Source organism: Euleptes europaea, chromosome 9, assembly GCF_029931775.1.
Source record: "Euleptes europaea isolate rEulEur1 chromosome 9, rEulEur1.hap1, whole genome shotgun sequence".
Lineage (NCBI taxonomy): Eukaryota > Metazoa > Chordata > Lepidosauria > Squamata > Sphaerodactylidae > Euleptes > Euleptes europaea.
Genome location: NC_079320.1, coordinates 53,859,701 through 53,885,692, shown reverse-complemented (window position 1 = coordinate 53,885,692; position 25,992 = coordinate 53,859,701). Strand labels below are relative to the sequence as shown.

General features: G+C 41.7%; 1 protein-coding gene across 2 annotated transcripts in view; it reads right to left on the bottom strand.

Annotated features, from left to right (window-relative positions):
* GALNTL6 (polypeptide N-acetylgalactosaminyltransferase like 6) overlaps nucleotides 1-25,992 on the bottom strand; it is a 620,684-nt gene that overhangs the window by 76,209 nt on the left and 518,483 nt on the right. The gene's annotated exons all lie outside the window — the stretch shown is intronic.

Genomic DNA, 25,992 nt, shown 5'->3' with positions numbered 1-25,992 from the left:
TTTCCCAGGGAAAGGAGAAGAGGAAGTGAAAAGAACAGTAAGACCAGCTGTTGGACCTTGTATGAAACCCTTGACCTTGCACTGTGCTGCTTGATGAAAACACATCATGGGGAGGTTTCAGGGTTTTATGAAGGTGTGAGTTCAGCTTTTAGTGAAACCAGAGGACAACGCCCGGTGGAGAATTCGATTCCTGATCATACAGGATTAAGCTGTGAATTAAAAGGATTATAAAGGATTATATCAGGTTAATAGATGGGCGTTCGAGTTCTTCTGTCTTTCTGGGCTTCTGGGACAAGAAACAGTAATTCATACATATTGTGTTCTGTTCCACAGCACAGAACCATGCTATGTAATATTGTCTTCCATTCTAAGTCCCTCCACCATGAACCAACCAGCCCCCTGCCTCTTATCATCATCCACTTAATGCTCCCTCTCTCATTTCCCTGGATATCTTGAAAGATGACATGGCAAGCTGATGACGTGATTCTATACGAAACAGCAGAAGAATCCAGACTTCCATACCACCATCGTTTTCACTCCTCTGTTGCTTGTTACATACTACTCGGATGCTTTGAACTCAGGAACTCCTTTTTCATTAAGAAGTGTGTTTTTGCCAAGCATGTCCTCATCAAGGATTTTTCCTACTATGGACTTTGAGTGATTATTCTCTTTAGTTATAATTGTATATATCGTTTTTATACAATAATCTTGCACATGCATTTTTTATAATTTTCATTAATGTTTGTTATATTAGTATATATAATTGATAACACTACTACAAGTTGTTCATATTTTTTGGGGAGGGGGCTTCATATGAATACCTGTTATAGCCATGCTGTTCATTAGAATTTCATTTAGCTTGTCAGCACAGGTGTTCCTGTATTTTTCTGGTTTCCTAAATTCTAGCATCTCGCACAAGTTCCAGATGTTGTTCACACATCAGGAACACACGAAGACGATTGGCTCTGTGATCACATCCGGCAAGAAGGACGTGAGCCAAACCAGTGGGTGATCAAGCATCCCTGCCTGAAACTGCCCAGATGCCTCCTTTTTTCTTTCCAAGTCTCATAGAAGTACAGGAGGCAGAGGTGATTTTGATAGGCCAACCTGTGTAGGAGTGGAAGAGTTGTCTTGTTTGTGGGCTTCCTAGAGGCACCTGGTTGGCCACTGTGTGAACAGACTGCTGGACTTGATGGGCCTTGGTCTGATCTGGCATGGTTTTTCTTATGTTCTTAATCCCCCTCTCTCCTCCCTGTCTCATCCCGATCCAACTCACAATTCCTTCCACCTGAAATGTAGCTTTAAAAGACGGTGGGAGATCCGTGATCTTTGTGCCATCTAGCTTGACCCTCAGCAGCATCATTTGCAAAACCTGATGCTGTGTGGTGACATCAAGGCAATGTTGACCTTTAAAAATGCAGGTAGAAAGCTCCAAAAGAGAATGGACTAAAATAAAATGAAAATAATTTGCAATATTATTAAAGAGCCCTACTCAGAATGCCATATACCAGGCTTCCATCTTTCACTGGAGACTGAAAAGCGATATAGTCAAAACTAAGTGGTCTTTGGGGGTCAATTAGAGTGGACTCCTGACAAGGCTCTCCATCTTTTATGAGTGTAGCAGACCTGGAAGAGCAAGACCTTGATTAGTTGGAAGACTCAATGCCTTGGCAATGAGTAATAGAAAGAGAGAAACAGAGTGCATTTCCTTGAAGAAACGCGAGCCCCGAAGAAGTCAGCATTCTGTCTCTGTCTGTTCTGTTCCCAGGAAAGAGACAACAACTACAAGCAAATCTGACATGGCGTGCTCTGTTTTAGTGATTTTCCGCCCCTCGTACATCACCCTGTCGGCATCAATACCCTTTGGATACCTTTCCCTTCTTATTATTCTGGGAATGGCACACAGTCTTGAATTTCCCAAGGTGACAACTCTGCACAGTCAAGAGCTCCCTGTGTAGAGATGTAAAATGAAAGAACCTCCCTCTACTTCAGTTGAGAAATTCATCTTGGGGCTTGATTTCAAATTCCTGCTTTATTGGCAAGATTAGCAAGCAATGCACCACGGGGGGATGCAGGAATCTCCTCCTGTTTAGGTTCCATTTTTGAGATCAGATGAAATAGAATACCCAGGGATCGAATTCTGGCAAATGGGAACACAGTTTCTAGTGAACGTGGAAAAAGAAAAAGAAAACTCGTTTAGTGTCATTGTCTGTAATCCGAGCCTACACTTCAGGTGGGATTTAAAAGCTCCTACATAGCCTGTTGTGAAACAAGGCGGGGGGAAGTGATAAGCAGCAACAGCAGCAGACCAACTGTTTTCTATGAAATCATGAGAATTCATAATGTGGTTGCCACAGGTACCTCCATCTGTCAAACACCTGCTGAGAAGATTCCATATGTGTCCCACGAACAAGAATCAGAACAGAGGTTTTAACGTTGTATTCAGAAAAGTTCACCTTACCATGGAAGGAGTGTGCATGCAAAGGAGAAAGCAGGGGGCAGAGCAAGTGAGAGAGGTCTTTCAAAAGAACATTTCGAAGAAAAATCTATGTTCCAAAAGGACTGGACAGGCGAATTGGGCACTGGGACGGATCCTGTTTGGGGGAGGTGGTGCCTGCATGCAGTCTCCCCCATTTGGGGACCTCCATAAAGGGTCTTGGGGGTGGGGGCTGATCAGTGGCAGGCACAGCTCAGGAGCTGGCAGCTGGCTCTCACCAACAGGTGGCAGGGGAACCATGCAGAGGCTCCCGGCTAGGTGGATTCTGGGTTTCCCACTCCACGGTTTTCCCTGGCAGGCGGGCTGAGGGGACCGTGTCATATTGGATAGCAGATGGGTCGCCCAATGCAGGGATCCACCCCTATGCTGCTCCAGTGCTCCTGCAGTTGTACTCAATAAAAGCTGTGGCCTAATTTCTCCCAACATGGACTGTGTGTGGTTCATCCTCCTTGAAAGCTGCCCCCCTTTTCTGGCCCCTGGGCCACAAACTAATAGGAAGTAGGCTCTGCTCTTGAAATGAGGTGGAGACCAGAAACAGCAGGAGAGGGCATTCACCCACTTGCCTAGCTTGTGGCATCCTAGAGAGAACTTTTTGGTCCTTCTCTTTTAATATCAGAACTGGTGGACAGAAGAATCAGGACAAGACAATTGAAAATACATCTTCACTCAACACAATCATATCAGAATATGGAAAGAGAGACATGGGTCTGGACGGTGCTTGGATGAGTGGCCTATTAGGAACCCCACATATGCCATTTTATTCCACGATGCAAGAAAGGTGGGATTTACATGTAATACTTAAAATAAACAGAAAATGTACTTATGAAATTCACTAGCACTGGTTTAGATGGCTTCAACCACAGATTAGATGAATTCATGGAAGCTATACAGTAGTCAAAAGAGGCAAGTAATAATAATAGTTTATTAATACGATCACTGACCATCAGAAAAAACAACAGCCACAACAGATAATAAGAAAACCACAACAACAGCTACTACTTCTACTACTACAAATAATCTGAACCTAAAGATCAAAGATTAGGAGATTAGGAGCCCCGTGGCACAGAGTGATAAACTGCTGTACTGCAGTCCAAGTTCTGCTCACGACCTGAGCTTGATCCCGACGGAAGCTGGTTTCAGGTAGCTGGCTCAAGGTTGTCTCAGCCTTCCATCCTTCTGAGGTCAGTAAAATGAGTACCCAGCTTGCTGGGGGTAAAGGGAAGATGACTGGGAAAGGCACTGGCAAACCACCCCATAAGCAAAAGTCCGCCTAGAAAACGTCGGGATGTGACGTCCCTCCATGGGTCAGGAATGACCCAGTACTTGCACAGGGGACCTTTACCTTTAAAGATCAAAAGAGGCAAGGACTTTTCATAGAATGAAACAAGCCAAGTGACGTTCTCCCCTCCATGCAGAGAGGCCATCTAACAAGTGGTTGCAGAAAATGCAACCACACGTAATGGATCTTTCTTTCTTTTTTTCTTTTCTTTTTTACAGATGACCACAAAATACCCCCAAAAGTGTTTGCATGGTAAAAATTACTAGGCCAGCATTATGATGTATTGTACATCAAAGGTTTACTCCATGGAGCAATCTCTTTGTGATTGGATTTCAAGTGACCATTTTGATGCTGCTTATTGGAGAACATCAAGCCCCAAGTCTCTGTCTGGGGAGACATTCAATATAGATCCTGGCAGTACACGCATAGTTAAGAATGAAAATATCAGCTATAACCATCTGTAAATGGACTAATTATCTATCAAAGATTCCACTTTTTCACAGGATGTAAAAAGTATCTATTTCCAGCTACAGCTTTCTATTTTCTGCTTGCATCATTCATCTTTGGTTTTTCAAGGGTGGGAAAGTGCATCTGTGGGATGCTGCATGATCATAAACAGTGAAGATGAATGTAACTTGTTCCTAATTCATACATTTTTTTCTAAATTAAAAAAGCAATGATCGCCATGGCCAAATGCAGTGCTTTTTATATACACAAGATTAAAAAAGTAATATTTGCCAGAATATCTTTTTGAAGGCACATGAAATGCTGTCTCCCACACGCACTAAAATTATCCTTGCTATATTTTACCTGGTGCTACCGCTTGCTATTTTGAATCTTAATTTCAAAAATAGCACATTGTGAAATAAAAGCTTTTGCACTTTGGCCTTCTTAGCAGGGCAGCTATAACTCCCGAAGTCTAATTGCTATGCTGGTCCTTCTCCCCCTTAGAGATTTCTGAAAGCTGCATTCACAGCAAACCATTCTAAATTACGTTCCCTCACTGTGTTAAATAACTTAACAAATCACTAAAGGCTGTTCTTTATTACAGAAAAAGAAGGTCATTTTCTTAGTAAAATGCACAGAGGTTTGGTGTGAATTAATTACATTGGAAATATCTAACCCTTCGGAGAACATTTATCAAATACTACCTATACATAACCAGGGTTGATACTTACCTTCCACACACCAAATGTTATTTTGCCTTGGAAGCCTATGTGGCCAAACTCTATAATTTGCCATAATTGGCTTGGGTGTTAGTTGCCTGCTTTAGCACAGTAGTACATGGAGTTGTGATGCCTGGGTATCCTTGCTGGGTTTCTCGCTGCATGGTTGCCTGGCATTCTCCTTTGGGCAGCAATGTGTTCTACGTGCATGCAGCTGATCTTGCTACCTCTATGTTAGTGATAAAGTGATAAAGAGACAACGTTTATTGTCTGTGGCCGAAGGCCATCACAATCCACCATACACAACATTAAAATAACATAAAATATCATAAAATAACATTAAAATAACTTTAAAACAGTCTGACCCACAAGAAACTAATATTTAAATATGCTAAGATCCCTGATTAAAAACAGCTTTAGCTCGGATTTTCTTAGCTGCTAAAGCAAAGAGTGACACTTTGTAGGAAACATCAGGACTGGTGTCTGATAGGAGAAAGAGCATCTTCTCTGGGTCTGGAGAAAGATTTGGGCCCTTTAGAATCGCTCCGAGGAATTTAAGTCTGGGCTGTGTATAAAGAGGACAGAATAAGGTGTAATGAGTTAGGTCCTCTGGAGCGGCCCCACAAAAAGTGTCATATATGAATGGATTGAAAGTTGGCTGGTTTCACCTCCCATTCGTTTCCATTAAACTGTTTTCTGATATTTTACCGAGCAAGATTGTGACACTGTTATCCAGAAGGCAAGCATGCAGTTACTTGAAATATATCATCTGTAGCGAAACTGTGATCAATTCCATTCATTGTACTGGTTCTGGGAAACAAATTCCATTAATCTGATATTCCACACAGGAAACTACCGTCAATGGAAAGATTTGGCAAGAAAATCTAAAAGCACTGCCAACACAAATAATGACTCATTCACACATATTCTGTTTTACTATATATGTGCACAGAAAAGAGGCCACACAGAATTTTGGTTGAGGTATTAAGAAAGAAAAAATAGCCCTCTCCACCATGGAATATTCCCTAAATCTGGTGAAACTGCCACGTATTTATATCAACTGTATACTCCAGAAATGTGCAGGGCTTTTTCTCTAGCCAGAGTTAATGTATTACCATCAGCCTTACTAACTGGCCGTTATAATGGTGTCCCCCTTCTCGATAGACTGTGTCCTTGCTCTATGGAAGAGACGGAAACTATTCAACATGTTCTTCTTCGATGCCCTCTGAATCACAGATTACGATTAAAACTCTTAAATACTAGTCTGATTCAGTTGGAGGGATTTTCTAACTGTTCAAAGGTTCTCACCCTTCTTAATAACCAGGACCCTAAAATCATAGAAATTGTGGCTAATTTTTTTGTTGGTGTGATGGCAATTCGCTCTTCCTTTTAATAAGTTATGTTATGTCCTTACTGTACTTGAATGAATGTTGGATATGCCAATCTGAACTGAAGAAAAAAAATCTGAACTGAAGAAAAAATAGCCATGAAGACTTCATAACAATGGTCTATCATCAACACAGTTAAGGAATCTACTTTCTGCAATTTCAAGCATGCAAAAATAGTAAACAATACTGCATGGCAGTAACTCATAAAAACATAAGAAAGGCCATGCTGGATCAGACCAAGGTCCATCAAGTCCAGCAGTCTGTTCACACAGTGGCCAAACATGTGCCTCGAGGAAGCCCACAAACAAGATGACTGCAGCAGCATTTATCCTGCCTGTGTTCCCCAGCACCCAATATAATAGGCATGCTCCTCTGATCCTAGAGTGAATAGGCATGTATCATGACTAGTATCCATTTTTACTAGTGAATAGCCTTCTCCTCCATGAATTTGTCCACTTCCCTCTTAAAGGCTTCCAAGTTGGCAACCATCACCACATCCTGGGGCAGGGTGTTCCACTCATTGTACCATATAACTATCTTCTATCACAGAATTTTGAACTATAACATTCTGTTATAGAAGATAGTTATATTGTACAAGTGGGGGCCCCATGAAACTCGCAGGGGGGTATTCCATGTCCCATTGCTGAGCCAGGCATGACTGTAGGCCCCACCACCCCCTTTGAGCCCAGCTGCAGAGGCAGCGGTAGTGACTGGAAGCTGCTCTGGGCCTAGAGTTGCTCCCCATGTCTGCCACCACAATGGCTGGGCTCAGAGTGGCTCCTGGCATCTGCTGCTGCCACAGCCGGGCCCAAGGCAACTCCCAGCATCCACTGCCACAGTGGATGGGCCTGAAGCAACTCTCAGTGCCCATTGCCATGGCTGGGCCTGGAGCAGCTCCCAGATTCACCTTTGTAGAAGAAAGGTCAGCGCTTTTTTATGTTGGGGGAAATTTAAATCCCCAATGTTTTTTTTTTTAAAAAAGATTTCAGATTTTTCTGCAAACCTGGGTAGTATATATTATATAGAAACTGCTAGCCATAACCTCCTGATTGTCCCAACCTATCACAGGGCTGCCTCTATGGAGTTTTCTGGAGAAGATTCATGGTTGAACTGTGTGGACAAATTATCAGGCTTTCGGGATGACCTTTACGAGTAACTGTCAGTGGGGGGGGGGGGTTGGCTGACACCTGCAAAACAGTCAGAATGCAATGAGGTGAGAGTTCAGCTGGAATTTTCCTCTAAAATAGCTTCTCTCTTGATTCTGGCAGACATAGAAACACAGCGGAGAAAGGGGGCTGAGGAAAAAAAACTGTGCCTGCAAACACTGGCTATTCCCAGTTAATTCTGAATATTTCTGGGATTTTTCGGGACCCATTTTTCAGCATCCTGAAAAATCCTGGACATATTTGGGAGACTTGATTATATTTTTGGGGGGTATTTTTCAGATATATATTCAGCTTGTTTATACCTGAGTGCACATTCCTAATCCTGGTACACTTAATAATAAAAATAATGGAAATTGTATTAAAAGTCCCCCCTGATTCTGTCATGGTGAGATGATTTTACCTCACTGATAGGATGAATGGTTGGTTTGTTTAAAATTTGCTGGGTTAAAAGATGGCCACCCTACTGACTGCTGCCAAAAGATCCTTTAGCATCAGGCTACCCTTCTTTTTTATGCTTCAGGTGCATATCTGTGAATCACTTTTAGTTACATTTCCTCATCTCAAAGGGTATGTTGTGATAGTGTTCAGTTGCTATCAGGGACATTGAAAAAATGTGAGAAATCAAATAAGAGCACTCTTAAAGACCATTTGTGTCAGGTCAAACAGAAATGTTCACACACAGACACAGAGTTGTTAAACCAAAAGAGCTTTCCTTATTTCTTGAAATCACAGGACAAGAAACAACAAAAGTCCGAAGCTACACAAGCAAAATAACCATTTCCTTAAAGATGCCAGATGACTCCCCTGAGATCACTTTCCTCCCTTCACTAGATATTCAGTACTGCAAGCTAGAATTTTAAAGAAGTAAATCTGTAATGGAGTGGATCTGTGCCAAGAAAGCCAGAAAATGATATTCTGGAGTCTGGACTTCCCTTTCCACACCAAGCATAAATGTAGAGCCTGACTAATGATTCAGAGGAAGGACCCATTGCTACAGTCTTGGGGCAACTTTAAAGTTTTAACAATTCTGGGTAAGGTATTGCTAAACAATAGCACCAGGAATGTTTCAATCAATATTTTACTAATTTACTAAATACACTCAATTATTAAAAATGAATTGGGATTTTGTTCTATATTTTAATGTTTCAATTATTACCCTAAATGATTATTTGTCTTTGAAGTATTAGGAATACCAAATAATGTTAAAACTAACAACGATGAAAGATGTCACAATATGCCTCTAATATCCTGTTCAGGGCAAGAAAAGTGATATTCGCTAAAGCAATAATTGACGGGGGAAAGTGACTAACATTCATTCTTGACACAAGTTAGTTGGGCCAGAGTTTTTTCAGTGTATTCTGGGAGATGGGGGGACAGCACAGCTGATAAGCCTCCTCAGAGGCTTCCCAGTCACTGCGGAGGGGGGGGAAAGCCTTTTCTCCAAAATAAAAATAGGGAAAAAGGCTTATCCCCCATAAGGGGAAAGCGGGCTTGCCCCACAAGGTAGTGCAGGACTACTGCCTTTCTGGGAGGCGTTGCCTGGGTGAAAAGGGTTTGGAAACAGCCTAATGGCAGCTCCACTTTCTGGAACGCCCCAGGAATGCCTCCCAGGATGCCGGTGCAGGGATTTGCGCCAGGAGAACACCAGTGGGAGGCCGCACCAGCAACTGAGGGCTGCGCTGCTGTCAAGGTCCAGGGGGGCCAGCATAAGTGCCCCCAAAACCAGTGTTCATGCCAGTTTGCATGGACAAGTAGCAAGAATGCCAGCATAGGGGTCACGCCACCTCCAAAGGAGTTTCGCTTCCCACCCCAGGAATGCACTGTTAGGCTTTAATCCGGAAGGGCAGAAGTTCCTTAGGAGCAGGCATGGCCTCACACCAGCATCCATGCCACTTTACCATGGCACAAAGTGGCACCTACGCTGGCACGGGGCAAACATGCTGGCGCCCTGGAGCCGCAGAGCTGCGCTGGCCTCCAATGCCAGTGCCACCATGCTAGCAGGGAATTCCCAGAAAGGAAAGCCTGTACTAGTGTGGGGGGCATTCCCAGGGCATTTTCAGCGGTGGAGCTGATGTGAGTCAGCTTCCAGACCCCTTTCATCTCAGGAATGCCCCTTGCCGCTGCTGTGTTGCTATGCCACCTTTTTTGGGTGAGCAGCCCAATTATTTTCTATGGTGTTTTTTTTTTTTTTTTTTTGCCTTTTCCATTTCCCCCCTTTTAATTTTTGTTTTGCAGCCAGGAAACCTCTAAGGAGGCGGTGCAGCTGTGCTTCTCCTAGCTGCCATGTATCCACCCCCCTCCTCAGGAACAGGCCGCCCCTATTGGTTCTTCATCCAATTGCTAGGCTGGTCTAGAGTTGCTGCTTTTGACAAGCATGAAATCATTCCACAGATACTGCTGGGGGGTTACCGTACTAGGTATTCCCAGAGTTGTATTAAGAGTTTGAAAATGTTATAAAAAATACTGTTCGCACTTTCTATGTATTCCAACTGATGTATTAAGAGTTTGAAAACATTATAAAAAATACTGTTCGCACTTTGTTTGGCCCCTTTAGCTGTGAAATGGTTTTCCAACCATTTATAAGCCGTGGTATCCAAAAACCCTTTTAAAGCGATGTTTTTTATTACATTTTCAAACTCTTAATACATCTCTGGGAATACAAAGTGCGGTAACCCCCTGAGTTTGACCAACCCCATGCTCATTTCTTCCATACATGGGAAAAAGTGCTGATCTAGGCAGATAGAAAAGAACTCCTGTGAGCAAAGAAACAAATCGTGACCTTCTAGTTAACACTGTACTTGACTTAAACACACCAAAAATGTACAAGGAGAGTCTCAAAAGCATGTTTCATTATCAAAACCACTCTCCTCTAATAGTATTCTCCCTAGCATATCTCCAGTTGGCAAGATAATATCTGCACCGAGCCATCGGCATAATGTGCTAAAGCTCCTACCACCTTTAGAGCCGTCCACAAGATGAATTCCTATAATCCTTTCTTCAAATAACTGTACAATATTAATGTGAGATCAGGTATAAAATACGTGTTCTAAAATGCATTCTATCTCGCTTACAGTAAGTTAAAAGGATAACGCCTGGCTATAACTTTACCAAGAAATAAAGTTTTCTTTTTCTGAAACAAATGGCAGAAATAATTCAGTAGTTGAAGAATTCCTTAAAAAAATACAAAAAGACTTTGAATGCCTAGCTCCATCACAGAATGTTATATATTCATATGAAAGAGTGAACCAAAGGCAATCCCTCCAGCCCTGAGAGCATGTTCAGCAATCTTGTTGCAAAGACGTAAACACAAATACGCTAATTACAACCCATATCCACCTTAAGTCACCAGAAAAAAATCCCATTTATTTTAATATTTATGGGCTGCAGTATTATTACATTTAGGTATCTATGCATACATACTTCTGTGCTCATGGCCATCTAAAATCCTGCACAAGGATATAAATGTGATAATGCATGCAGGTCTGTACATATTGCCTTATTCAATCTTTTCGTTATGCAGCAGTCTGTTCTGTTCCTGCTTCAGCTGATCCATGAACAGAAAACTGGTTTCTGCAAACAAGCTGCTGTTGTTGGAAGTCATATTTATTAAAGATGAGCAGAAGAAATTTCAAGTTTGAGTTCTAAGGTAGTAGTTGGGCAATCTGAAGTATATATAAGTTCAGATGGAATGAAATATCACAGTTGAAATGAACTTATTTCCAGTTCCAATTATTTCCAATGTATTTCCATAAATACATATGGTGAAGCTCTCCTAAACTGTTTCCTTTTCAAGGGCCGACAATGCTAATGGGTTCTAAGGTAGAAAACTCATTAACATCAGGCCATTGTTTATTTATACACTGGCCACAAAACTTTTTACACCATAAATAATCATTTAGTCCTTTCAACCAGCATTGCATTTTCAGATCTACAGAATTATGCTGACAAGAACAGGGCACAGAGAGTTTGCAACATCTGCTTTCAAGATTGTTTTGATGGGGGATTGTCCAACCATCCTCCAAGAAGCCTTCCTCCAGTCTAAGGAGCCTTCTTCCAACTTAAGGAGCTCTTCCCCCAACCAAGGAGCCACTTACATCAGAGGAAGGCTCCTTAGATTGGAGGAAGGTTTTTTGGAATGGGAGGGTATAAATGTTAATTAATGAATTAATTAACTTTGCTCAGTGAAGTGGAAGGATCCACCCACTAATTAAGTGATGATCTCAATGAGTTGCAGCACTGTAACTGAGGAGATACCTGTCCCATATAAACTCCTTATTCCAGTCAACTCCTCCGGGTTTTCCAGCTTTCTGGGAAATTCCATTTATGGTGGAGCTCTTCTGGTGGAGGAGCTCCTGGGCTCCACCACTCCCAGCCAACCAAAGTTCTTTTGCTCCCTCCCTGTTTATCCTTTGCTGCCCCTTTATGCCAGGAATTGCCCCCCAGGTTACCTGCATGATGTACTTCTTTCAGATAACTCCTGAAAAGTCAGCTTCTCCATGAAGTCCCTGGAACAACCTCTCACTTCCCCTTTCCTTTCAAAACCAGTTTGTATAATGCTTGCAATGAACAGACATGCCTCCTGTTTACCCCCATCTACATCCCCCTCTCTTCACTCTGATTCCTTCCCTATGTCAAGCTCCTTGGGGCCTTCTTGTCCTCTGGGAATACCATGTATTGTATAAATAATATAAGAACGCAGAGCAAAACGTTCTTTATGGTGATGCCAAAATTGGTAGACTGACTTTTTCTAGAGCAGCTCATCAGCCTATTTCCCTGTTAAGCACACGGAGAAGGTTAATCATTCTAATCAGCCTTCTAGACTGACAAGCAATCCCGTATTGACATACCAGACCCAGTTCACACTGAAGGCTAGGTGAGCATCATCCACCAAGCCACTCGTGCATCATTTCCGCTCAGCTCAGGCTATCTTTCAGTTTAGTTCTCACATTTCTTGGAATTTCTCCATTCCCATAGGCAATTTACACAAAAATTGTCACATCACCTTAAAGACTAACAAGTCTATATTTGTAAAAGGTTTGGCAAGTAAGAGCCCATTTTATCAAATGCACGAACCCTTAGTTGGCAGTAATATATGTGCATGGGTAAAGGCAGAAGAAAGACACGATGATGGTGGTGGGGACAATTGCAGGGCACAATTGAGAATGAGATCCAGTCAAAAAAGGAACTGATCCAATCAGGCTGGCTGTGGACCACTCCCCGCAGGTGATCAAGGGTACATCCACACCTAACCCAGTGTTCTCTGGCAGATATTTGCATGAACATGCTACAAGAACCACCAGGTGTGTTCTTCTACATGCAGACATTTTGAAACTCTGTGTAGTACTAGTGCTTTTTAGTTTAGAATACCTTGCTTGTGATTTTCCTCTCCCTCAGGAGAACAACTCAATAGCCAATTGTCAAACATTTTGTTAGAACAGAAGTATTTCATTGCTGACATGAAACCCAAATACTTCCCTCTTTGTCCTGTAAACTGTAAACCCAATCAAGGATGGAAAACTCTTTTAACTGGGGATCTATGGCTTTATTCGTGCATCCTGGCTGGCAGGATTTTTCCCCCCTCTACCAAATCAGCACATTAGCACCTAGCATGTTCCAGTTCACATGTGCTAAAATCTCACTTATAGAGGTCTCGAGGTGGCAGCCATGTGGAAAAAGATTGTCTGAGCCTATGGGAATATGCAACCTCCCAGTGGTTATGTGTATGAAAATAGGTTGGCAGTAAAGTGCTTTCCATTTAGTTCCCAGCATCTCCTGTTTAAAACGGTTCAGGCAGAACCTCTTCCTGCCAGTAATAATAAAACAAGGCTAGATAAAGGAAGGTCTGCTTTAGTATGACAGCTTCATATGTAAATCCCAGGACACATTTTTTTACCTATTGCATTTTTACAAATAACTGCTTGGATTCATCAGTCACTTTTAACTGCACACAGTATGTCGGTTTCTTGTTCTAGAGAGCCAGCATGGTGTAGTGGTTAAGAGAGGTGGTTTGGAGTGGTGGACTCTGATCTGGAGAAGCGGGTTTGATTCCCCACTCCTCCACTTGAGCGGCAGATGCTAATCTGGTGAACAGGGTTGGTTTTCCCACTCCTACACATATAGCCACCTGGGTGACCTTGGGCTAGTCACAGCTCTCTTAGAGCTCTCTCAGCCCCGCCTACCTCACAGGGTGTCTGTTGTGGGGAGGGGAAGGGAAGGTGATTGTAAGCCGGTTTGATTCTTCCTTAAGTGGTAGAGAAAATCGGCATATAAAAACCTCCTCCTCCTCCTGCAATTGCAGGTGGAGCAAAGGCCTTCTGGTCTCATTTCCATCCAGAGAATCACCATGCATCTTTATCAGATAGCACATTGCAGGGAGACCGTGCATTTCTCAAGGCCTGTCATCATGCCTGGAGGCCTTCACAAATCATCTTTATTTCTTTCCTTTCCCAGAGTGCGTACAATCTATGTGCTTGGTATGCAAAGAAGCCCCTCTCAGAGGCAGAACAGGATCTCTGTCTTTCCAAGTCTGCCAGTGATCCAAAGGAGCAGCTGGTCTGGTGTGGCTCAGCGGGGGTCCCCGTTATACTTGGCACAGCTGGAATTCCACTGGCATTCGAGGGTTTGTTTCGGTAGGGGGTGCAAGATCATTTTTGCGACAGGCTTTTGCCAGATTTTAATGCACCTCCTTGCTTTGGGCAACATGCCTCCAATGATCAATGTCATGCTTGGAAGCTTCATATACCAGCCTCTATTCTTTCCTTCGCACAGCTGTTACCTCAGGATCATTTGCATGATGGGTTTTCTGATTTTAGTGGGCAAGAAAAAGATCAGTGTTTCAGTTCAAAGCTGGCCAACTCTGTGCAGACAATGGACAAGTGGCTATTCTTTCAGTTTAATAGTAGACCTTAAAATCTGGTTTGAAATACTAAGATCAATGGAATATTGCCAACACCGTTTTCAACTAAATTTCACTATTTTACCAGTAGGTGGGGGTATAAGTCTAGCAATTTACCACCTGAGAGCTTTCTAGGCAGTTACTGCCTTATCCTCGCAGTTGGATATGTGAAAATTAATTGCATTTAGACCTCCCTATAATAATTAGATTAGGAAGGTGGGCTTTGCCTTCAATTTAAACCTGTAAACCATGCATGGCAAATATTCTGACATATTATAGAGCCTCACTATCCCGTTTAAAGACCTGTCGTGATGCAAGGGGGGGAAATAATACCATGTAAACAAATCAGAATGAATTTAAATGCTAAATTGTTAGCTTTCTACCTCATGTAAAGGGTATTCAGTTCCTTACAACAGGCAACCTAAGTTTAGTATTCTCATGAATTAAAACGTGCAGTACATGTAGACTATGAAGTTTGGAGCTTGGATATTTGAAGCGGTTTACATGGTACCAATATGGTCCAGCAGCAAGAGGTTTGGATAATATCTGGGAGACCTGTTCAGATCCACTCTCAGCTATGAAGGTGGCAATTTACTTATTACTATTAAAATGTTTGTATACTTCGATCCATTACTGGATTCACAAGGCAGCTTACAAAAGATTTTAGACATTACATAAAACAACAAGATTTTTGTGTTTACGGTAGGGAGGGGGAAAGATGCGTGGAGCTAAGACCTCAAAAGTAGAGGAAGTTGAGAAGTAGGCCCCACTTCAAAAATTTCAGATTCACTGCAGTGAATTAACAGGAAAAAAGACAGAATTATTAAAAAATTGAAAATGAAAAAATGAAAAGAATTACACCTGTGGAAAAATTTGTTTTTAACTTTATTATTATTGTCGAGTAGGGTTGTACATATCTATAAACCTGAACTGAAAATAAACCTGAAATTAGCCATTTCGGCAATATTCAGGTTTCGGTTTTACCGGCTTTTACTGGCTTTTCGGCTTCGGCTTTCCCCAGGCTTTTTCCTATGGGAATTTCTTTAATGAGCTCTGAGGGAGGCATTTTTGGAGGTAGAGTTCCCAATTTTTCAGGGTAGTTTCAAGGGACTCTCCTTGCATGAACCCCAAAGATTGGTGAAGATTGGGTCACCGGTCCAATTTTATGGGGTCCGGAAGGGGTCATCCCTTTCTATAGAGAAACATTGTAAACTTAACCATACTTCTCTATGGACAAGGAAGTCTACCTTTCTGGACCCCATAAAATTGGACCCCCTTTCCCAAACTTTCCAAAACTTTTGGTCCATGCAAGGAGAGTCCCTTGCAGCTATGCTGCAAATTTGGTGACTCTAATGCAAAAAATGCCCTCCCAGGAGAATTTTAAAATTACTTACTTTTCACATTCTGTAATGGGCGCCTGTTTGAAAACTCAGTTTCCCATGAATCCTTGCAACAGGCATGCACAATTGTGCAGGTTCATTGCAAGGATTCATGGGAAACTGAGTTTTCAAGCAGGCAGACATTACAGATTGTAAATTAAGTAATTTTAAAATTCTCCCGGGAGTATTTTATGAGGTTGAACCACCAAAATTGCAGGATAGCTGCAAGGGACTCTCCTTGCATGAACCCCAAAGTTTGGTAATGTTTGGGGTAGTGAGTTTTTTGCATGCCAAAGGTCTCAAGATCAATCCAAGCATCTCCACTTAAAATGTTCTGAAATAGCAGATCTCAGAACGGTCTCTGCTAGAGACTTGGGAGTTATTGCTATTTGGAACAGTCTAGGGCTACATGGATCAATGTGGTCAGTCTTAGTTTATGGCAGATTCATGTTCAAGCTGATAGCATCAGTCACCAAGAAATAATATTGTATTTAATAGTATTTACGAGAACTGTGATGATCGCTGGTGTTTTACCATCACAATGATTGTTACTAACATATTCAAATTATCAGGACAACTGCAGTTAGCATCATGTAGTTAGTGTAACCCACAGTTTAACCCCTATCCTCTTGGTGGGGGAAAGGAACCTCAACTATTTTCTTCCTCTGTCAACAAACTGCTGCCAACTCCGCTGTGCAGCAGGGGAAAGGAAAGCTGGAATAAAAGTGCTGATGACAGAGGGTTTTAATAGGCTTCCTTCATACCTCACTTTGTGTTTGACTGAGGTGGGTGTATATTGTTGCTGAAATACATATTAAGAGGTAGAGGGGCTGGTCCTTTATTCTTTAACTAACTTGCCAATGCAGTAGGTTTATAAGTCATGCCACTTTTGAAACGTTGCAATTTAAGCCATATATTTTGCTAGATTTGAAAGCCAAAAATCCAGACAGGGTGGATTTTAAAAATCCTTTTAAAGGGTGGCATGCACCTTTAAAAGAAATGGTATAAGCTACCTATTGCAGTGATAGCAAATTCAATTTTCACCTCATGGATTGACTCAAATGACATTTTAAAAATTTGAATCCAAGTCACTTAAATCAATATATTATTGACAGTTCCAAGTTGTTTGGTCAAAAGCAACAGGTAACTTGTCCTTTCCCTACTGATTTTCCTCCATTTACATGTTAGCAGAAAATGTGTTTGATTCAAGTAATCACCTTTGGGCTTCTTCGATTTAAACAGCATTTATGATAGGGTTTTTTTGGGATTTTTTGCCGTCAAGTCACAGCTGACTTATGGTGACCCCGTAGGGTTTTCAAGGCAAGTGACGTTTGGAAGTGGTTTGCCATTGCCTTCCTCCACGTTATGACCCTAGTATTCCTTGGAGGTCTCCCATACAAATACTAGCCAGGGTCAGGGCTGAGAGTGTGTGATTGGCCCAAGGTCACCCAGGAAGCTTCTATGGCACGAATGGGGATCTGAATGTGGGTTTCCCCAGTCCTAGTCTACTATATCATGCTGGCCTTTGACATGATAGTTTAGGTAATCTGATTTATACTCATACATGCATAATATCTGTCTTTGCATGAGTAAAGCCAATTTTCACGTGAGGAAAATTTCACAGGGTCCTGCATTGACATCTAGGTAATCCATTGACAGAATTCTGAAGAATGTCTCCAAATTTGCAGGGTCCTGCATTGACATCTAGGTAATCCATTGACAGAATTCTGAAGAATGTCTCCAAATTCTGCAAAATTTCCCAAACTTCTGCAGAGAGGCTTTCCAAAGACTATCAGGAGTTTGTCTCTCACTATCAGTGCATAACTAGCTAATACAGGACAATGAAGTCCTGCAAGCTAAAACTCCAATATTTATCATGAAAGCTGCTATATCACATAGCAACCAGTTTACTGCTTTGAAGCACACAAAATTAGCCATTGGAGCACATGTGTTGACCTGATTCTATAGCAATTGCATGATATATGAAAGTATCCCTCTATATCCTTTCAAGTTAATGGAATGTAGCAGGGAATTGACAGCTCTGGAAAGAAGCAATTTATTTTTGCTTAGAAAGGGAGAGAACAGAGTCATAGAACCATGGAAAGCAGAAACAGAAGCTGAGAAGCTTCAGTGCCTTTCCCAACACATCATCCAAAGGGCATGCTTCAAATGCAAAGTTTTGGAAATGTTAGTTAGCTTCTGCATGTGCATTTCCTTATTATCTTGGAAACAGATTTTTACATTTAAATAAACAAATGTCTGTGTTAGTCTTCATGTCATATAAATCTAATTCCCTGACAATGTTATTTTAGGCTCTCCAATTTTACCAGGAAGTAATATATTATCACTCATTGTCAGATTTAATAAAACTTCAGGAAACTGATTTTCCACCACCCTCACAAACACATATGTTCTGTATCCTCTAATATCACCAACAAATTTAGCACACACTGGTAATTGGTACATATAGTGACAGAAGAAGACCTTTAGCACCTCAAATGATATAACAGGATATTATATTCAATAAAGTATTGTTTTTAAAAATGAAACTTCATGATGAAGGTCTTTCAGTGGGCTATATAAGAAACACTAAGAAGAGGAACGGTAATATCCATTAATGACACACAGTCTTGTCCTCCATTCTACACAACCCTACTCTTAACCCAGGAGAGCTGAAGAACTACTGCCCAGTCTCAAATGCCATTCTTGAGCAAGGTGATTGAACAAGTGGGAAACTTCATGGATTCTTGAAAGAAGCAGATTGTTTAGATCCTTTACAATATGTTTTCAGGCCTGGTTATGAGTAGGGGTGTGCATTCGGATATGCTGAACTGAAAAAAGAGGCACCATTCTCCTTACACAAACTGCCAAGTTTGGTGAAGATTGGGTCTGGGGTGGGGTGTCCAATTTTATGGGCCTGCATTTTTTCTCCATTTGGAGGCCCATAAGGTTGGACCTCCTGACCCAATCTTCACCAAACTTGGTGGTTCATGTAAGGATAGCAACCAGCATCTATGCTGCAAATTTGGTGCCTCTATCTTGAAAAACAGTCCCCTAGAGCCCCTCATTTGTCCTACATTGTTGCATGATATTGCAGAGTTCCATTTTTATGTATGCTTATCAATAACCTTTTTGCTGAACAGATACTTAGATAAAATGCGTCTGTATGTATTTTGAACACCATGTATTTTGACAATGAGTCTGCTACACAATGTACACGAAAAGATAAGGGTTATGGGGGGATTTCAGGGAGCAAGTAAGATATAAAAGGTTTCCACAGAACAAAAAAGCTAAGTGGGATACTTTCTATATATGTAGCAACACACATATTTTAGAAGACAAAGCTTCATTTAATCTGATAAGCAATGCCGTATCCAGTGTGGTCTGCTTGATTCAGCTGTGAAGCTTTGCCTTGGACTGATCTCAAAAAGTCCCATTCATACCTGAGGGAGAGGAGGATCAGTAATCCAACTCACTGATGATGTACCTTTACCCATGAACTGCAATCACATTTTGTCGGTAATTTCCCTTTGTACCCTTTTGTGTTTTTGTAACTAATAAAACTGTGTTGCAGGCTTGGAGTCTGGATTCCTGTTCCATTTATACAGCCTACAGGAACCTAACACGGACACCTGCCTCACCTGACATCACTCATTATGCTGGCCACCACACATTCAGGATGACCTAACCTCAGTTTTTAGTGTGATTAGAGCCTAGACTGTGCAGATGGGAATCATAAGAAACATGATCATTACAGGTTTGTGCTTACTCTTCTTAGGGTTTTCTTAGGGAAAGGAGACCGAGCAATCAGAGGAGTCCATCTCGTTGGTTTTTTCTGGGTTGAGAGGACCATTCCCCTCATGAGGTTTCTACTCCTCAACAATAAGAAAATACTCCAATGCATTATTTCCTTGCCACTAAAATCTGGATTATCTGGCTTCTGGGGACAGATGTGGCAACTATTTGCGTAGTTTTATTCTTTACTAGGTTGATTGGTGGTTCCAGGGCAGCAGGCTTGAGCAGCTTATAGGGTTGCAGGACAAATGTGAGTTCTAAGCACATATATCTTAAAAGAGACTTTAAGGGAGCAATCCTAAACAGGTCTGCTCAGAAGCATTATTCAATGGGTCTTACTCCCAGGAAAGTGTTTTTAGGATTGCAGCCTAAACTACTTTCATTTCCTTACATGGTTGGGGGAGAGACTGGTGTTTTCTCCTGTTTTCTGTGCACTCATTAGGGAGAAGCTAACTAATGTAGACATACATTTGCTTATGAATAGACTGTTGCATGTCTAAACTTGTTCCCCTGAAGCCAGTGTTGGGAAAGCAGCAGAAAATTCCATGGAAACAGTCCAGGCTTCCTTCTGATGGGGCCTCTGTCTTCCTGTAAGGCTGCTGGCTCAGTGGAAGAGAAAGTGCAGGAACCTGCCTCTTGGTTAGAAGATACTAGGTATAGAAGAAGAAGAAGAACAGTTGGTTTTTATATGACGGCTTCCTCTACCTTTTAAGGAGAATCAAACCAGTTTACAATCTCCTTCTCTTCCTCTCCCCACAAGAGACACCTTGTGAGGTAGGTGAGACTGAGAGAGCTTGAAGAGAACTGAGACTAGCCCAAGGTCACCCAGCTGGCTTTATGTGGAGGAGTGGGGAATCAAACTCAGTTCTCCAGATTAGAGTCCACCGCTCTTAACAACTATACCATGCTGGCTTTCCAGAGTATAGGGACACTGCTCAGATTAACTGCTACTCAACTGAAGGCTTCTGTGGGCTATATCTGCCTTAGAGCAGTGGCTGCTCATTTCTTGGTCTACCAGGGCAAACATTGGATAACATCTTCTATACAGTCTGTCACCTCCTGACAAATGGATGACTGCAGAAGAGGTGGAGCAATCCTAAAGGTGGCCTTTATTCTTTCTTATATATCTCCCTCCTGTTTGAGCTGGAAGCAAAACCCATACATTCCTGAGTGGCATAGGGGATAACTTTGAAGAAAAAACAAACAAAACAAACAAAACTCTTCTTTTGTCTTCTCTACTAACCATGATCAAGCACTGAATTAACAGTAAGAAAAATAACTGGATTGTTCAAAGCCATTACAGTTTCACCTAAAACTATTTGTCTTGAACAGATTACAACAAAAGGGTAAAAAATAACAACTCGGGACCACATTTTCCGCAGCTGGGCTCTTGTTTCCACTGTAATCAGGAAGCAATCTTCTATCTGAACGGCAATGGGGATGTAAGTACAATACAAAGTAACAATTCTTATTTTGAGGGGATCGGAGCGTCCCAGTTCTCTACAATCAAGCATTTCCGCACAGCAATACAGTGTCCAGTAGCTCCCACTGGTCATCAGCTGCCAAACAAAATGATGGCAAAAGGGTAATTGAATTCTAAATGTTACCTGCTTGGTTGCCTGTGAAGTTCAGCCAGCTGCCTGGTCCTGTCACAGCAGAAACTTTATCTGGAAAACGGCTCTGATTGTCCAGGTAGGGGTACTCATACAATTTTCTCGGCTTGCCTCCTCTTCAATAATAGTTGGGCAGAGAGAAAACTAGTATTGCCTTTTTTTTTGTTTTAAGTGACTAGGCTCTGATTGTGGTCTCTTTTCAGCAGCCTATCACATTAGTAGCAGCCATGACCTTCTTGCATTACAATTACAATATGAGTTGCCTGAGTTATTCCTAAGCAAAACATAAACGGCAATTGCAGCATCCCCCTCCCCTAAGAAACCAAGTACTCATTATGTTTGATAACAAAGGCAAGCCAAAGCTATATATCTTGCAAGTGATGCTCTTTTAAGAAAATACTTATGAATGAGCCAGATCAGCCCATACATTGACTTTTCATATGAGTGGTCCTAACCCTCTGCCAGTATACAGCAGATCACAAATATGATCAACAGCAATTCTGAAGATCAAGATGGATAGAAAAATCACCACTTTGGTTTTAGGAACTGGTGCTGACCATAGCTTTGATCTGCTAATTCGTGCATTATTTTCCTACAGTTAGTACACATATATTTGGAGCTGCTCGAGTGTCCTTGAATAAAGGTGTGACAGAGGTGCTGTGGCCTTAGACCAGGAGCTGGACCTTTTAACCTGGGTTCCACTGCCCTGAGCATCCTCCTTGGCCTTCTCATGGTGCCATGCTCCCTAACTAGGCCTCCTCACCTGTGCTGCCTGTCAGACCTCAAGTCCCCAGAGTCACTGCCTGTGCCTGCCTTGCCATCTCATGGCGTGCTCTGTTACCCTCGCTGGCTGGTGGTGTAGTGGTTAAGAGTGGTGGTTTGGCGCGGTGGACTCTAATCTGGAGAACCAGGTTTGATTCCCCACCCCCCACATGAGTGTCAGACTCTAATCCGGTGAACTGGGTTGGTTTCCCTACTCCTACACATGAGGCCAACTGGGTGACCTTGAGCTAGTCACAGTTCTCTTCGAACTCTCTCTGCCTCACCTACCTCATAGGGTGTGTGTTGTGGGGTGAGGAAGGGAAGGAGATTGTAAACCAGTTCGGTTCTCCTTAAAAGGTAGAGAAAAATGGCATATGAAAACCAACTCTTCTTCTTCTGCTTCTTCTGCTTCCTCTTCCGCTTCCCCTTCCCCTTCCTACTTAAGCTAGACTCCTGATGGTCCCATGCTGAAAATAAGTTTAAATATTTTGTAAAACTCTGCTTGATTGTAAATGTGTGTACTTCTGGCCAAATAAATCACTTTACCACATTGACTAAACTGAGGCTATTGTATTTTGTAACATTATGAGAAGGCAAGAGTCACTAGAAAAGACAGTCATGCTAGGAAAAGTTGAGGGCAGCAGGAAAAGAGGAAGACCCAACAAGAGATGGACTGACTCAATAAAGGAAGCCACAGCCCTCAATTTGCAAGACCTGAGCAAGGCTGTCAAAGATAGGACATTTTGGAGGACATTGATTCATAGGGTCGCCATGAGTAGGAAGCAACTTGACGGCACTTAACACACACACCACATTTCACAGGATTGTGTACAATTTCTTTCTTCACAGAGATTGTTCTAGTTTATTTTCCAGCCCATGATACTCTAGATAGAACTCTACCTGGTCTGTAACTGAACCCAAATCTCCTTTAAACAATGCTGTTAACACAGTTCAGACATCTGCTTGGGATTTCTGAAGGAAAGTCAAAAGGGAGAAATGTTTTGAATAATACTGGAGCTTATTTTTATGTTTTTAAAGGGGGAAACCCCATTTTTTTAATTTTTCATTCAGAAGTAGGGTCTTGCAAAACATTTTTTAGTAAATTTTGGGTTCAGGGTTTATTGGGCCCACTTTTTCGGTAAACCCGGAATAAGCCAAATACCCACACTGGTAAAGGGTTATTTCAGTTTTATTTCCTGGTTTACCGAAAAAAATCGGGTCCTTTATAGTCTATGGGGATTTTTTTAAAATTATATTTATTCAATAAAATTAACAACAGCAAAAACAAAAAAACCATATAGAAAAACATATAGCAGTCTTTATAATTTAAAATACTATATAATATATATACACACACACACACACACACACACACACATACACATATATATATGTATTACATACATACACACACACACACACACACACACACGTGAACTTAAGAAAACACACCCTGCATTTCTATATTACAGCTTCACGGTTTAGTCCTCTATCAAATAGCTAGTCATCGCAGAAAGTTATCCTTTCCCAACCTTGATTATAAGATTTTCCATTTTATTTACAGTTCGTAACCATAGCTCATCTAGGTTCATTGTATCACCATTTTTCTGATATGTTGTTAACTTAATTAATACATATATTTCTTTTACTTTAATCAACCATTCCTCTATCTTTGGAGTCATTTTTTGTTTCCAATGTCTGGCAAAAGTCATTCTAGCAGCAGTTATCATGTGTAACCCCATACATCGTTTATCTTTAGTTAGGTTACAGGCTAAATTTAACAAAAGTATCTCAGGTTTACATGGGATATCAATCTCCATTTCAACAGACAGATATTTCAGTTTTTCAGTCCAGAACATCTATGGGGATTTTTTAGAAGCTCATGTGGAGACATTTAGAAGCTCAAGTGGAGACATGTGGAGGTAGAGTCACCAAATTTGCAGCATAGCTGCAAAGAACTCTCCTTAGATGGACACCGAAGTTTGGTGAACGTTAGGATAGGGGGTCCAATTTTATGGGCCCACAAAGGGATCACCCCATCCTCCAGGCATTTGCGAGCCAAGCTGTCTATCGGTTTTCAGGTTCAGAAGTTCAGCGTTGACCGAGGACTGGCGGAAAGAGCCAATTGCCAGGCTGGCATCTCAAAGTCTGGGGGCTCCCTTTGCATAGCATGATGTCCATGCAAATTAACTTCCAAACTGAGGAAAACAGCTTAAATGCAAGAATAAGGCACAGAAAACATTTCTTTTGGTGGCAAATTACATCCTGTCCTTTATTATGGTCATCAGAAAAATCTGACTTCAAGAGATGGTCACAGGGCAGAGAAATGAAGCCTCTACTTAGGGCAACCTTCAGTTTGAGAGAAGGCTTTTTTTAGGGGGGTGATATTGGAGCCAGCCAAAGTCATGACCAAGGCAGCTCTTGTGAAGGAGATTGCTCATCTGCTCGGGTGAGCAGTCTTCTTCAGAATGAAGCCTGTTCAGCAGCTGTTGAAGCTGGTGCTTTTTAGTTGATATTTTATGTTGGTAATAGTAACAGGGCAGGCCAGATGTTTACATTAAAAAGGATTCAGGATTCATGTTCTCAGAGTGCCAAGAAACAAGGCAGTCTCCTTGGAGTCCATTAACCAAAGGCACGTGAAAAGTTGGGGACAACTACATGTTATTGATACAGATCTGTGTTTGGATCTCACAATGAATATTTTAACCTTGAAAAGGGTTAAATGGCCATTAAAGCTATACTACTGGTATAGGCAAGAGATTATCCCTTTTTGTCCTGCTGTTCTTATGATAGAAATTGCTTCACCTGAGTTGCTAGTAATAGGGGGGAAAGAAAAAAACCAGACCCCCCCCCACAATGTACACATAATTTCCCCTGTATTGTTGCTAATAGCATAGGGAAGGTTATGCCCCATACTACAGTGCTGTGGCACCAATCCAAATTCCACACTATGGCTGCTTTTGACAACATTGAGTTGACTTGAATCAGATTCTGAGTAGACCTGCTTAGGATTGCACTAATCTTTCTTTATTGCACTGAAGGTTGAGCCGGATGATTAGTAAGGCTTCATTCAGCACTATGACCTTTAAGAAACTACATCAATTTGTAAAGCTTAATCTACAACAGGCTGATGCTGTTTAGATGCTATGCAATTGCTCACTTGCCATTTTATTACAGCAGGTAGGTTTTATAGAGTAGTGGAATGCCATGAAAGCTAAAGTGCCTGGGGAGGCATTAATTTGTTCTTGGGGCTTTAAACCAAATATACAGATTTTAATCTCTTGCTTAAATTTCACTTTTCTGCCCTCTGGGACTTAAAAGTATCTTCCAATTTTAGAGAAAAACATGCATATCTGTGAAAAGGAAATTTGTAGTCTGCATTGTTTTTTCTAAGACAAACACTTGATAATTTCATACAAATGTATTGATCATTGCCCTTCCAGAAGAAGAGTTGGTTTTTATATGCCGACTTTCTCTACCACTTAAGGAAGAATCAAACTGGCTTACAATTACCTCCTCCTCCCCACAACAGACCCCCTTTGAGGTAGGTGGGACTGAGAGAGCTCTAAGAGAGCTGTGACTAGCCCAAGGTCACCCAGCAGGTTTCATGTGTAGGAGTGGGGAAATCAACCCGGTTCACCAGATTAGTGTCCGCTGCTCATGTGGAGCAGTGGGGAATCAAACCTGGTTCTCCAGATTAGAGTCCGCCACTCCAAACCACCCCTCTTAACCACTACACCATGCTGGCTCTCATGTTCAAGGCAAACGTTGTTTTTGTGGATGCCTGAGATGAATTTTTCTTCAAGCTTTGAAACTGTAAGAGTCTGAATGGTGTCTGTGCATGCAAAAAAAGGATTTAGCAATGACCAATAAAGCCTAATTCTTGAAATGTTGAGACCTAACTATACATTATGTTTTCCCTGAGGATCCCACATTTTGGTAGAGAGGTGCGTTCTGAAGTTCTACACTTTCCAGGATTGGGACGACAGCAGTCAGAAAGAGGGGGCTTAGGCCTTCTCTTCTGCACTGTTTTCCTGACCTGAAATAGTCTC